The sequence below is a fragment of the Lepisosteus oculatus genome, unplaced genomic scaffold, assembly GCF_040954835.1.
Source record: "Lepisosteus oculatus isolate fLepOcu1 unplaced genomic scaffold, fLepOcu1.hap2 HAP2_SCAFFOLD_45, whole genome shotgun sequence".
Taxonomy (NCBI): Eukaryota; Metazoa; Chordata; class Actinopteri; order Semionotiformes; family Lepisosteidae; genus Lepisosteus; species Lepisosteus oculatus.
In genome coordinates, this window is record NW_027167988.1 from 75,822 (window position 1) to 86,292 (window position 10,471).

Here is a 10,471-nt window from a genome sequence, read left to right on the forward strand (position 1 = left end):
ATATGTCAATATATATCGTTCGGTTACCAAATCGCTAATCAGTGTTATTACCCACTGTTACTCCAAACTCGGAAGTAAATACATTACTCATGAATTAAATTGATAACAACTTGTGTTGAGGTACAATTAAATTCTCGAGACGCAATGTAGAACATGGGGTTTACTTATCCACTGTGTATGGATTTGGAATTTCCCGGCACGAACACCAAACCAGCTGACAGGCTCTGTTGCAGCCTCTGTTCCAGCGGTTGTCCAATGGGCGTTGTCCCGGCGTCCTCTGGCTACCGGCCAACCAGTCAAGGTGCAGCTCGGAGTAGGACGGGCGGAGGAATCTGACTGCGGCGCGCAGGGCAGTCGTTGCTCCGAGGGGATCTACCAGCAGTCCGGCTGGCTGGTAGAAAGTCTCTATGCACAGAGTGTGACCGCGAGTCCTCACAAGTCACTCTTGTGCCTGGGAAGAAGCTGGTTCGTTCCCGGTCCAGCACTGCTTCTGAATAAGCTATTCAGGTTGTCGACGAGGGTCCAACTGTAGGGTCCAACTGTCCAACACAAACACAATCTGTGGCGTTTAGCGTGACAGTCTTGCAGGCATCGTGCTGTCTCACTGCAATACTATACCGCTGGAGGAAACAGTCCATCTGGCCATGAAACTCATTTGAACGTCTAGCTACAGCAACTAACAATATCATGATTTATTCAGGATGTGTGGAATCACCACGTCCGTGCGCACACGTCCTTTCGATGCCAGTCCAACAAGTGCTCCGCATTAGCTGCGTCGGGGCTCCGGGGTGTCGCACCTCACCTCACCTCACCTCACCTCGCACTGCCCCCTCCTTGAATGTCTGCCGCTGGGCATGCCCCACTCTCCTCCGCCTTATCTTATCGCGTGTGAGCACCGACAATGGCCACAATGCCGGGGAATGGCACCTGTAAATTAATTCTCTTCTCTTGCAGCCTGAGATCATGTCCTTCTTTTGGCTCCCTCCAGTTCTGATAAAAAATCTCACTCTTAGATTTGTTAATTTTTGCGGATGAAGCCAAAGAGAAACGATCACAGCACTGCAGAGCTCTGCTAATTGAGGCATTGTCAGAGAGGAGCAGGGTCATCCATGTATAGAGATGTCTTTACCTCTCCTCCCCCACTTCCAGGCACTGGTATCCCATTAATGGCCTGATCCTGGCGCAAGGCACAGGCTAAGGGCTCCATAGCCAAAACGAATAACAAGGGGGATAATGGGCAGGCCTGCCTCACCTCTGAACAGACTTCAAAGGGGTGTGATCTATTGCCATTAACCATTACTCTGCTGTTGCTACCTGTGTACAGCAGGTTAATCCACTTTCTCATGATGGGGCAAAAATTCATGTGCTCAAGTACCAATGTTAAGTACTGCCGGTTTAGGCGGTCAAAGGCCTTTTCTAGGTCTACACCTAAAATGCACAGAGGGAGGGAGCGATCCTCTGAGTACAGACAGACATCCCTCAACAAGGCCAGGTTGTCGCTCATCAGGCGTCCTGCTATCCCACAAGTCTGTTCTTTCCCTACCAGTGAGGCCACTACATTTTGTAGGCGCAGGAAAAGGGCTTTGGACAGGATCTTAGTGTCCACGCCTAACAGGCTGAGGGGTCTCCAGTTCTTTATGTCATTCTTTGCTCCTTTCTTAAACAAGAGAGAGATAGTGCCTTCTCTTAAGGAGTCAGGCAGCAATTCTGTCTTATAGCTTCGCTCGAATAGGAGCAGTAGCGGATCCTGAAGCAGATCCCAAAAGGTGCAATAAAATTCTTTAGGGAGCCCGTCAGCACCCGGAGATTTCCTCTTCTGTAAGCTCTCCATAGCCTGTCTCAGCTCTTCTATTGTCAAATCCCTCTCAAGTACTTCCCTATCTTCTTCACTCAAAACGTTTTCTAGCTTTGAGGTAAAAAAATGAATTTCTTCATCCTTTACCTCTGTAGAGCTGTACAGTCTTGAGTAGAAGGCCTTGGTGCAGGAGAGGATAGCACTCGGCTCTGTTCTCTCTCGTCCCTCCTCATCAACTACACTTTCCATGACAGACTTGGAGCCTACCACTTTCCTGAAAAAGAAGCGAGTACACTTCTCATTTTCTTCCAAGAACTGCACTCTGCTTCTTAACAGCACTCCTCGACTACTTTCTTCGGCTATGCTCCGGATGTCCTTTTTTAAAAGGGTGATATCCTCGAGCACAGCGAAGCCACTGTGCAGCATCGTGTAGAGACGCTGCAGCTGCCTCTGTTTCCTGGCTAGCACTCCTCTCCGTCTGGCAGCAGCCTTCCTTCCCTCAGCCATGAAAAAGGCCTTTGTCCTCATCTTCACCTCCTCCCACCACTCTCCTACTGACCCGTACAGACACTGCAAGGACAGCCACTGTGATAGTTTCTCCTTGTAGCGGGATACTACCCCCTCGTTCTCTAGCAGCTTAGTGTTGAGTTTCCATAGGCCTGGGCCAAAGACAGTCCCGCCCTTGAGTTCCACTCTACACCCTAAAGCCTGATGATCTGAGAAGAAGACAGGCTGAAGAGTGACCCCAACAACTTTCACTCTCTCTGAGACAAAGCAATAGTCAATTCTGGAGCTGCTATTCCTCCCTGACCATTTATATCCTGCTGTTGTGGGATATATACATCTATATGTGTCTGAGAGTTTAAAGTCTTGAACTAAGTTTTGCAGGGCCAGTGAGCTGGAATCCAATTTTATCGGAGAGCTAGACTGCCTGTCTGTGTGCTCTAAGATACAATTAAAATCCCCTCCCACTATCACGTCTGTGCTACTTAACAATAGGGGAGAGAGTGCCTTGAGTAGCTCCACCCTTCCTCCCACGTCAGTAGGACAATACACATTGATTAGCCGCAGGTTAACGGTCCCCCATTCCACATCCACACACAGCAACCTGCCATCTATGACCCTCTGAATACTTTTCAATTTGAAAGCCCATCCTTTGAAAAGAATGGCCACGCCAGAGGCTCTGTTGTTATTGTCCCCTGACCAAACAGAAGGCCCTTTATCCCACCTATCTTCAAAGCTTTTATACCTCTCTTGATAGGCTAAAGCACACTCCTGCAACATCAACACATCTCCCTCTCTCTGCTGGAGGTAATCAAAGACACACTGGCATTTAACTCTGTCATTGATACCTCTGGTGTTAAGAGAAATTATGTTTAGAGCCATATTACATAAGAAAGTGGAACCAGTCTTTACAAAACACATTTCTCTTCGGTCTCACCTGTTACCTTCTCTTTTTCTTTTTCTTCTTACCAATTTCCTGCCAGCCATCCTCTGAATGAGCCTTCATCAGGGTGGCAGCAGTAAAAGCGTTCACGGAGTCCATTTCAAGGAAGGGGGTAGAAGGAGGGGTGGAGGGGTTCCAGCTGTCCCTATCGCCATGCTCTCCTTCCTCCTCGCTCGGGGAGAAAACAGAGTCATTTTTCCTTTTCCTCAAGTCCAGCTCCTGGTAGCACTGAGGGGAAAGGGGTGCAGCCGATGCACCAGTCTCCTCTTCCCCCTCACCCACCAGCTGTTGCAGATCCTCCGTGACGGACTGGATGGAGGAGAGGAGGGCATCTGTAGCACTTGCAGAGTCTGAGAAAAGCAGCTCCGCTGAATCCTGGGTATCGTCGTTGGACCCGCTCCACCGGTGGGGGCCCCACAATGGCCCTCGTTCTGAGGAGCAGGAGTGGGGGAGGGGTCCTCGCTGTTCTCTGGGGTTTTCAAACCCTCGTGCTTGTCTGGTGCAGTCTGCGGTTGTGGGAGCGTAGTGGATTTCTCTTCCACCGGCCCCGGAGCCACAGCAGGACTGATCCTGGCTGGAGGCTGAGACTCTTTGTTCAACAAGGGTTCTTTGTTTGACTTGTTGTTTGCTTTGGCTTTTCGGGCCGGTTTGGCTGAAACAAGCACTGCCTCATCCTTTCTCATTTTGAGTTTATTGGCGTAGGCGTGAGGGCAGTTCTTAAAAACGTGTCCTTCCGAGCCACATAAATTGCACTTTGGCAGCATTGAACAGTCAGAGGCTAAATGTCCCTGTTTGCCACAGGTCTTGCAGCATTTCACAGTGCAGGACGATGCCAGGTGTCCCACAGCACCACAGCGCCGACGCACCTTTGGTTGTCCCACATAAAAAACATAGCCATTGCAGGCGCCCAGCCGGATTGTAGAGGGCAGGTGCCTTAAGCCTCCATTTACATTGTCCGGTAGCAAGCGAACCTCGAATTTCCTTGCTCCTGTTTTTATACCGTCAACATCTCTAACCTCAGTTCCATGGTGGACTGTGCAGTACTGCTTAAGCCAGGTGTGAATGTCCTCCGTCTTTGCCATTTCCGAGAACATAACAACATGCACCGTTTTCCTCTCTCTCTGTGTCAGAGGCTGCAAGTTGATCTTCTCAAGGGCAGGAACTTTCCCTCTTTTTGCCTCAAACACATCCACACATTGTTCAAACAGAGAATAGGTAGCAAAAACAACCTCAAATGCTTTCTGACCTGGGAGAGCGAAGATGAAATCCAAGTGCCGAGGTTCAAAGCCAAGTTCCTTCTGTAACACTTTTCTGCCTAACTGCATACGATCCATGAAGAGGTCATCCAAAAGCTCAAAACGTACAGCATTCTTGCGGGATCCAAAGGTTGCCATCTCAAACTGCAAAACAAACACTGCTTCCAGAAAACAAGAAAACAATCCAACTACACCAACTACAGGCTGATCAAGGTATCTCCCCTGCCAGGTAAGCCGAGAGCCGCAGGCGATGAGCCCGGAGCTGAACGGGCCCCACTGGCTCGTTTGTAAGGCCAGGTGCATTGCCAACCACGACCGGCAGGGCAGAGGGCTTGAAGGCGGCCTGGGCTCCTGCAGCTGTCCAGCCACGCACTCTGGTTTCTCTTCATCTCGTACAAATCTTTTGCCTTTTACTAAAGATTTCCATGGAGAGGAGCATGAATGAGTTCCATACAATTTTTGTGCTTCCCTGCCTTCGGGTGGGGCGCAGCTGGGCTGGTCAAAGAGAGAAAACAAAACCGCTCACAATCGCTCTTACAATGCAGTAAGTAGCACAGGCTACTTAGGGAGTAGGCTGATGTGTTTAAAAACAACCAGCGCCAGGCAGGAGTCGAACCTCCAAACTCCTAATCCATAGTCAGACACATTATCCATTGCACCACTGACCCTGGTGTGACATTGCAGGACTGTAACCCAGTGAGCTTAGCACTGCAACTAGTAAAATATTACCCCCGGTCCATTCTTTTCCAAAAGTGAGAAACACCTGTTTTCTACATTTTGTCTGTTTTAAAATCATATCTCTTTAAACCAAACCAAGAGTTTGTCTTTTGCACTGATATTCTGATTCATTTCGATTTCAAAGAAAAAAAAACATTACCTTCCAAAGCATCATAAAATTGTCCCTTCCTCCAGACTCTACTTCTCTCTTGTAGAAGTACAGCAGACCTTTCCAGGTGAGCAGATCACAGAGTCCGAAATGAGCTTCCTCCATCAAGCAAAGTACCTGAACATGACTCTGTCATCATAAAAGCGCCCCTGTAATAAAGAAATTAAATCCGAAATCAAGAGGGCAGTTGCCTACTGAAGTTCAAGAAGTCATAAATTTTAACCTAGCAACACATTAAAGGCTGCATCTATACAAGTACGATTCTAGAAATGCTCACCAGATTACGTTTTAAGAAAGAACTGCGCCTCAGGTTCCGCCGAGATCTTAACTCGGATGGCAGGATTCAGAGTCTGGAGTGTGGAATGATGGCGCACGGAGGGTCCACATACTGTGGATCCCTCAGTGATCTTCCGCGTGTTCAAACCGCCAGCGTGTGACTCCCCTGTCCCCGTGACCTCATTGCTCTGCTCTCGCCTCTGTGCAACTGTGCCCGACTCATGGTAAAGTGGAAAAAAATATGCCCTCAACGTGAGATTTACACTGGAGTGAGGATAGTTGTTACCTTCTTATCGTTGAAACGGATGTATGTGATATGGCGACTAGGTTCTTCTCCATTAGCAGGCTTAAGGTTAAAGAAAAAAACATTGCTGACTTCTTTTTTTTTTGCCAGCCGCGAGCGCTGATTAGCGAGGTTTGTATTTCATATTTTGCAAGTTGCATCCATTTTAAGAAAAACAAGTCGTTCAAGACAGGAAATGAATACTTGCATTTAATTAAGTCTAGACGTATGCGGTTGTCCATAATGACCAGTTCTGTTAGAGAACACAGAACAAAAAAAGGCACCACTGGGATTCAGACCCAGGATCTCTTGTTTACTAAACAGGCGCTTTAACCAACTAAGCCACGGCGCCCTGGGAGTGCTGTCTTTTTGCAGCCACTTGGACACACCACTCAGACACATCTGCATTCGGTGTGTGCTCCGCCTGCTCGCTGAGCAAGTTGCCACCTTTACATACAATAGCAACATCGACACCAAGAGAAAGGATGACAAATGGCTTTTATCTGGAACTTTTCATGTCCAAGGAGCTCAATGTGCTTTCTGTGTACAACAGGGCCACTGAACTCCACACTGGCCACTGAACCACAGTAGTGGCTTGCTGGCTTGACATCTCCCAAGGAAAATGTTGAAATCGCATGTGGAACAGGAAAATGACCCTCGAGTATGAGGGAAAAAAAAGAAAAAGATCAACTGGAGTGCGCCAACCCATGTCAGGACAGCCCACATGGGTGGGCCGAGTGGTTAAGGCGATGGACTGCTAATCCATTGTGCTCTGCACACATGGGGTCGAGTCCCATCCTTGTCGCTCTCCTTGTCTGACACTTGTGCCCGTTCGGTGTTGGCCCTCCTGTTCTTTGCTCCGGTACTAGAGCCGTACATTTTCTAGCGGTGGCTGAACATGGTATAGTAGCCTAACGTCGGTATCGAGCAGTGACAGTAACAGTATTTACATGCCCGTGCTGCCAAGTGGCTCTGGGTTGATACCGCGTTTTCACTTACTTGCAACGCAAACGGAGAAAGCGATTTTTGACAGTCTCTCGAGAGACTGCACTAGGTGTTTAGGGATAGACTTTGTCAGTTCCCCCTGGGATGATGGCCTCTCAAATAGTTTGTGATTCCTCTAGACGTTTATACAGTAGAAGCCTGCTTCGTGGCTTAAATCCAAGCTAATGTAACGAGTTAGAGGTCTGATGCAGAACTGCGAATTCAATGAACGGGAACAGTACAGTACATTGCACTGTATGTGTGAGGAAAGCTGCCCCCTTCTGTCCTTGTCGACCGAACAGAGGACTGTAAAGGATACCGCCAAGAAACTTTAGGATGCTGGTTGGAATACAGCTCCAAAGAAGCCCCTTTGGGTGTTATGTCATCAAAAAGTAAGAACAGCGACTCTCCCTTTGATCAAATGCGCAACAGAGCTGTTTTCCGTGGAGCAGGTTTCAGACCCGTAGACCTGTTTTATTTGTAGGGCAGGGCGCATTCCCAAATGCGAATCTCCTGTTTTAGAAATGCTTTGGGCGGCGTGAAGTGAAAATAAGAAATGGACTCCAGATGCACATGGAAGCAATCAAGTGTTTCATCCGAGCTGTTTCAAAGACTGCTCAAAAGCTTTCCTTTCACAGAGGCACAACGATTAATGATGGGGGTGCACCCTTCAATGCGCCTTACGACTCTAGGGAGTGATTGAGACGATTCGTAGCGTGTGCTAATTTCCCTCTATTTCCCGTGTTGCAGTGGTAGGATGACGTAAATTCCTGCTTCGACACGTAATGGCATTATAATCAAGTGCAAGAGCTGAGGGCTTTAGTTTTGTTTCGTTTTCCATGGCGTTTGTAAGCACGCAAATCAAAGGCAATTCCTGTGTCTAACAGGAATGTAAATGCTTTTGAAAGTGCAGTGTGGTGCAGCTTGTAAAATCCTTATCCACATTTGTGGTTTGTTGTTGTTTTTTTTGTCTGCCAAAACTGCATTTTGACATCCGGACGGGGAGACTTTATCATTTGAACGTGAAGCCAGCCTTAAACCCTCTGAGGCGTGTCTGTCTGCCGGCACGTATTTTGTCAAAGGTATTTATTTTTTTTTAACGGAGAGCGACTTTGAAAAGGTTTCCGCAGCCACGTCGCACTCCGTGTTAGATTAAAGGAGGAATGCGGCGATGGCGAACTCGCTGTAGTCGTGGCCGAGTGGTTAAGGCGATGGACTCGAAATCCGTTGGGGACTCCCCGCGCAGGTTTGAATCCTGCCGACTATGGCGTCTGCCGCACGTCTCCTTATGCCTGCGCGGCAAAGGCGAAGTGCCGCTTCTCCTTTCCTGGTACTATAAAAACGCTAAATCGCTTGGCCCCGCTGCCATGGAAATGAGTTCTTCAGATAACCACACATCTTGCGTTCGCACCTCTGGTGTTGTACTTATGCCTTTGAAAACCTAATGAATAAAACTGAAAGAACCGACACAATATATAGGTGCTCGTAAAGCACGCATTAAAGAACTGTTAACAGCAAGGGTTTCAGTGGGTTAACTGAGGAGAAGGCGTGATCGCTAATTGTTGACATTGTATTTGGTGTTAGAAACATTCTTACTGTGCATGACGTGGAACAAATGTAGCCACAGAAATTGCATCACGCTTTCATGTATGCTATTGCAGACACCAACGTTGCCTAGATAGAAAACCGAAATAGCCGTGGGTTTGCTTGCTGGTCTGCAAGATCTCTCTTCAAATCTCTATCATTTGTCAATGGAAGTAAAAGGCGCTGCAATCTCATACGTTCAGAATTAAACCCGCAGCTGTTGTTCGACTTTATTTCTTGACTAATTACAACTTAGTGTCGCAAGAGCAGTTACATAAACTTGTCTGGTATATTTGAACACAAATGCCGTTCTTCAATTAAAACTAACAGTACATTGTCAGGGACATTCAGTTCTATACAAACAAGAGACAGACAAGAGAATATTTCTACCTTTCATGTGGACTACGTGTTGACTTAATGATCGGAATAATTGAAAAGTTCGGGTTCATAGCCGATGCAGTGCGTGCTAATTAGAACAACAGCAACGCTGAGCTCTCAGCACCGTACTGAGCCCAGGTGATTTCCTAAAGCTGTCAGGTGCAGTTCATTTACATGAAGGAAATCTCTTACTGAGTACGATTACAATGCAGTAAGTAGCACAGACTACTTAGGGGAGTAGCCCGATGCGTTTAAAAACGACCCGAGCCAGGCAGGAGTCAAACTTACAATCTCCTGATTCGTAGTCAAACGCGTTATCTATTGCGCCACTGGCCGTCGTGTGACATTGCAGGACTGCAACCCGGTGAGCTCAGCACTGCAACTAGTAAACTATTACCCCCGGTCCATTCTTTTCCAAAAGTGAGAAACACCTGTTTTCTACATTTTGTCTGTTTTAAAACCATATTTCTTTAAACCAAACCAAGAGTTTGTCTTTTGCACTGATATTCTGATTCATTTCGATTTCAAAGAAAAAAAAACCTACCTTCCAAAGCATCATAAAATTGTCCCTTCTTCCAGACTCTACTTCTCTCTTTTAGTAGTACAGCAGACCTTTCCAGGTGAGCAGATCACAGAGTCCGAAATGAGCTTCCTCCATCAAGCAAAGTACCTGAACATGACTCTGTCTTCATAAAAGCGCCCCTGTAATAAAGAAATTGAATCTGAAATCAAGAGGGCAGTTACCTACTGAAATACAAGAAGTCATCAATTTTAACCTAGCAACACATTAAAGGCTGCATCTATACAAGTACGATTCTAGAAATGCTCACCAGATTACGTTTTAAGAAGGAACTGCGCCTCAGGTTCCGCCGAGATCTTAACTCGGATGGCAGGATTCAGAGTCCGGAGTGCGGACTGATGGCGCACGGAGGGTCCATATACTGTGGATCCCTCAGTGATCTTCCGCGTATTCAAACCGCCAGCATGTGACTCCCCTGTCCCAGTGACCTCATTGCTCTGCTCTCTCCTCTGTGCAGCCGAGCCCGATTCACGGTAAAGTGAAAAAAAAGATGCCTTCAACGTGAGATTTACTCTGGAGCAAGGATAGATGTTACCTTTTTATCATTGAACAGGATGTATGTGATGTGGCGACTAGGTTCAATTTTGTATCCTCTTTAAAAGATTAAGAACTGGGGTGAGCGTGATTTACCACCCTTTCAGCTAAGAACCCGACGTGCGCACCGTTTAAGCTGCATAGACTCGGTTGTTTAACTCTTCTCCATTAGCAGGGTTAAGGTTAAAGAAAAAAAACATTGCTGACTTCTTTTTTTTTTTGCCAGCCGCTAGCACTGATTAGCAAGGTTTGTATTTCATGTTTTGCAAGTTGCATCCATTTTAAGAAAAACAAGTCGCGTTAAAGACAGGAAATGAATACTTGCATTTAATTAGGTCTAGCTGTAGGCGGTTGTCCATAATGACCAGTTCTGTTCGAGAACACAGAACAAAAAAGGCACCGCTGGGATTCGGACCCAGGATCTCCTGTTTACTAGACAGGCGCTTTAACCAACTAAGCCACGGCGCC

At 47.1% G+C, this 10,471-nt stretch overlaps 3 non-coding genes across 3 annotated transcripts; 2 read left to right on the top strand and 1 right to left on the bottom strand.

Annotated features, from left to right (window-relative positions):
• Positions 1 to 4,867: 4,867 nt before the first annotated feature.
• On the top strand, positions 4,868 to 4,984 carry LOC138229541 (U5 spliceosomal RNA). The gene has a single exon (XR_011185951.1). It is a non-coding gene; the product is annotated as a U5 spliceosomal RNA (small nuclear RNA).
• A 3,128-nt stretch (positions 4,985 to 8,112) lies between these two features.
• Positions 8,113 to 8,194, top strand: trnas-cga (transfer RNA serine (anticodon CGA)). Its single transcript has one exon. It is a non-coding gene; the product is annotated as a tRNA-Ser (tRNA).
• A 2,203-nt stretch (positions 8,195 to 10,397) lies between these two features.
• trnat-agu (transfer RNA threonine (anticodon AGU)) lies at positions 10,398 to 10,471 on the bottom strand. The gene has a single exon. It is a non-coding gene; the product is annotated as a tRNA-Thr (tRNA).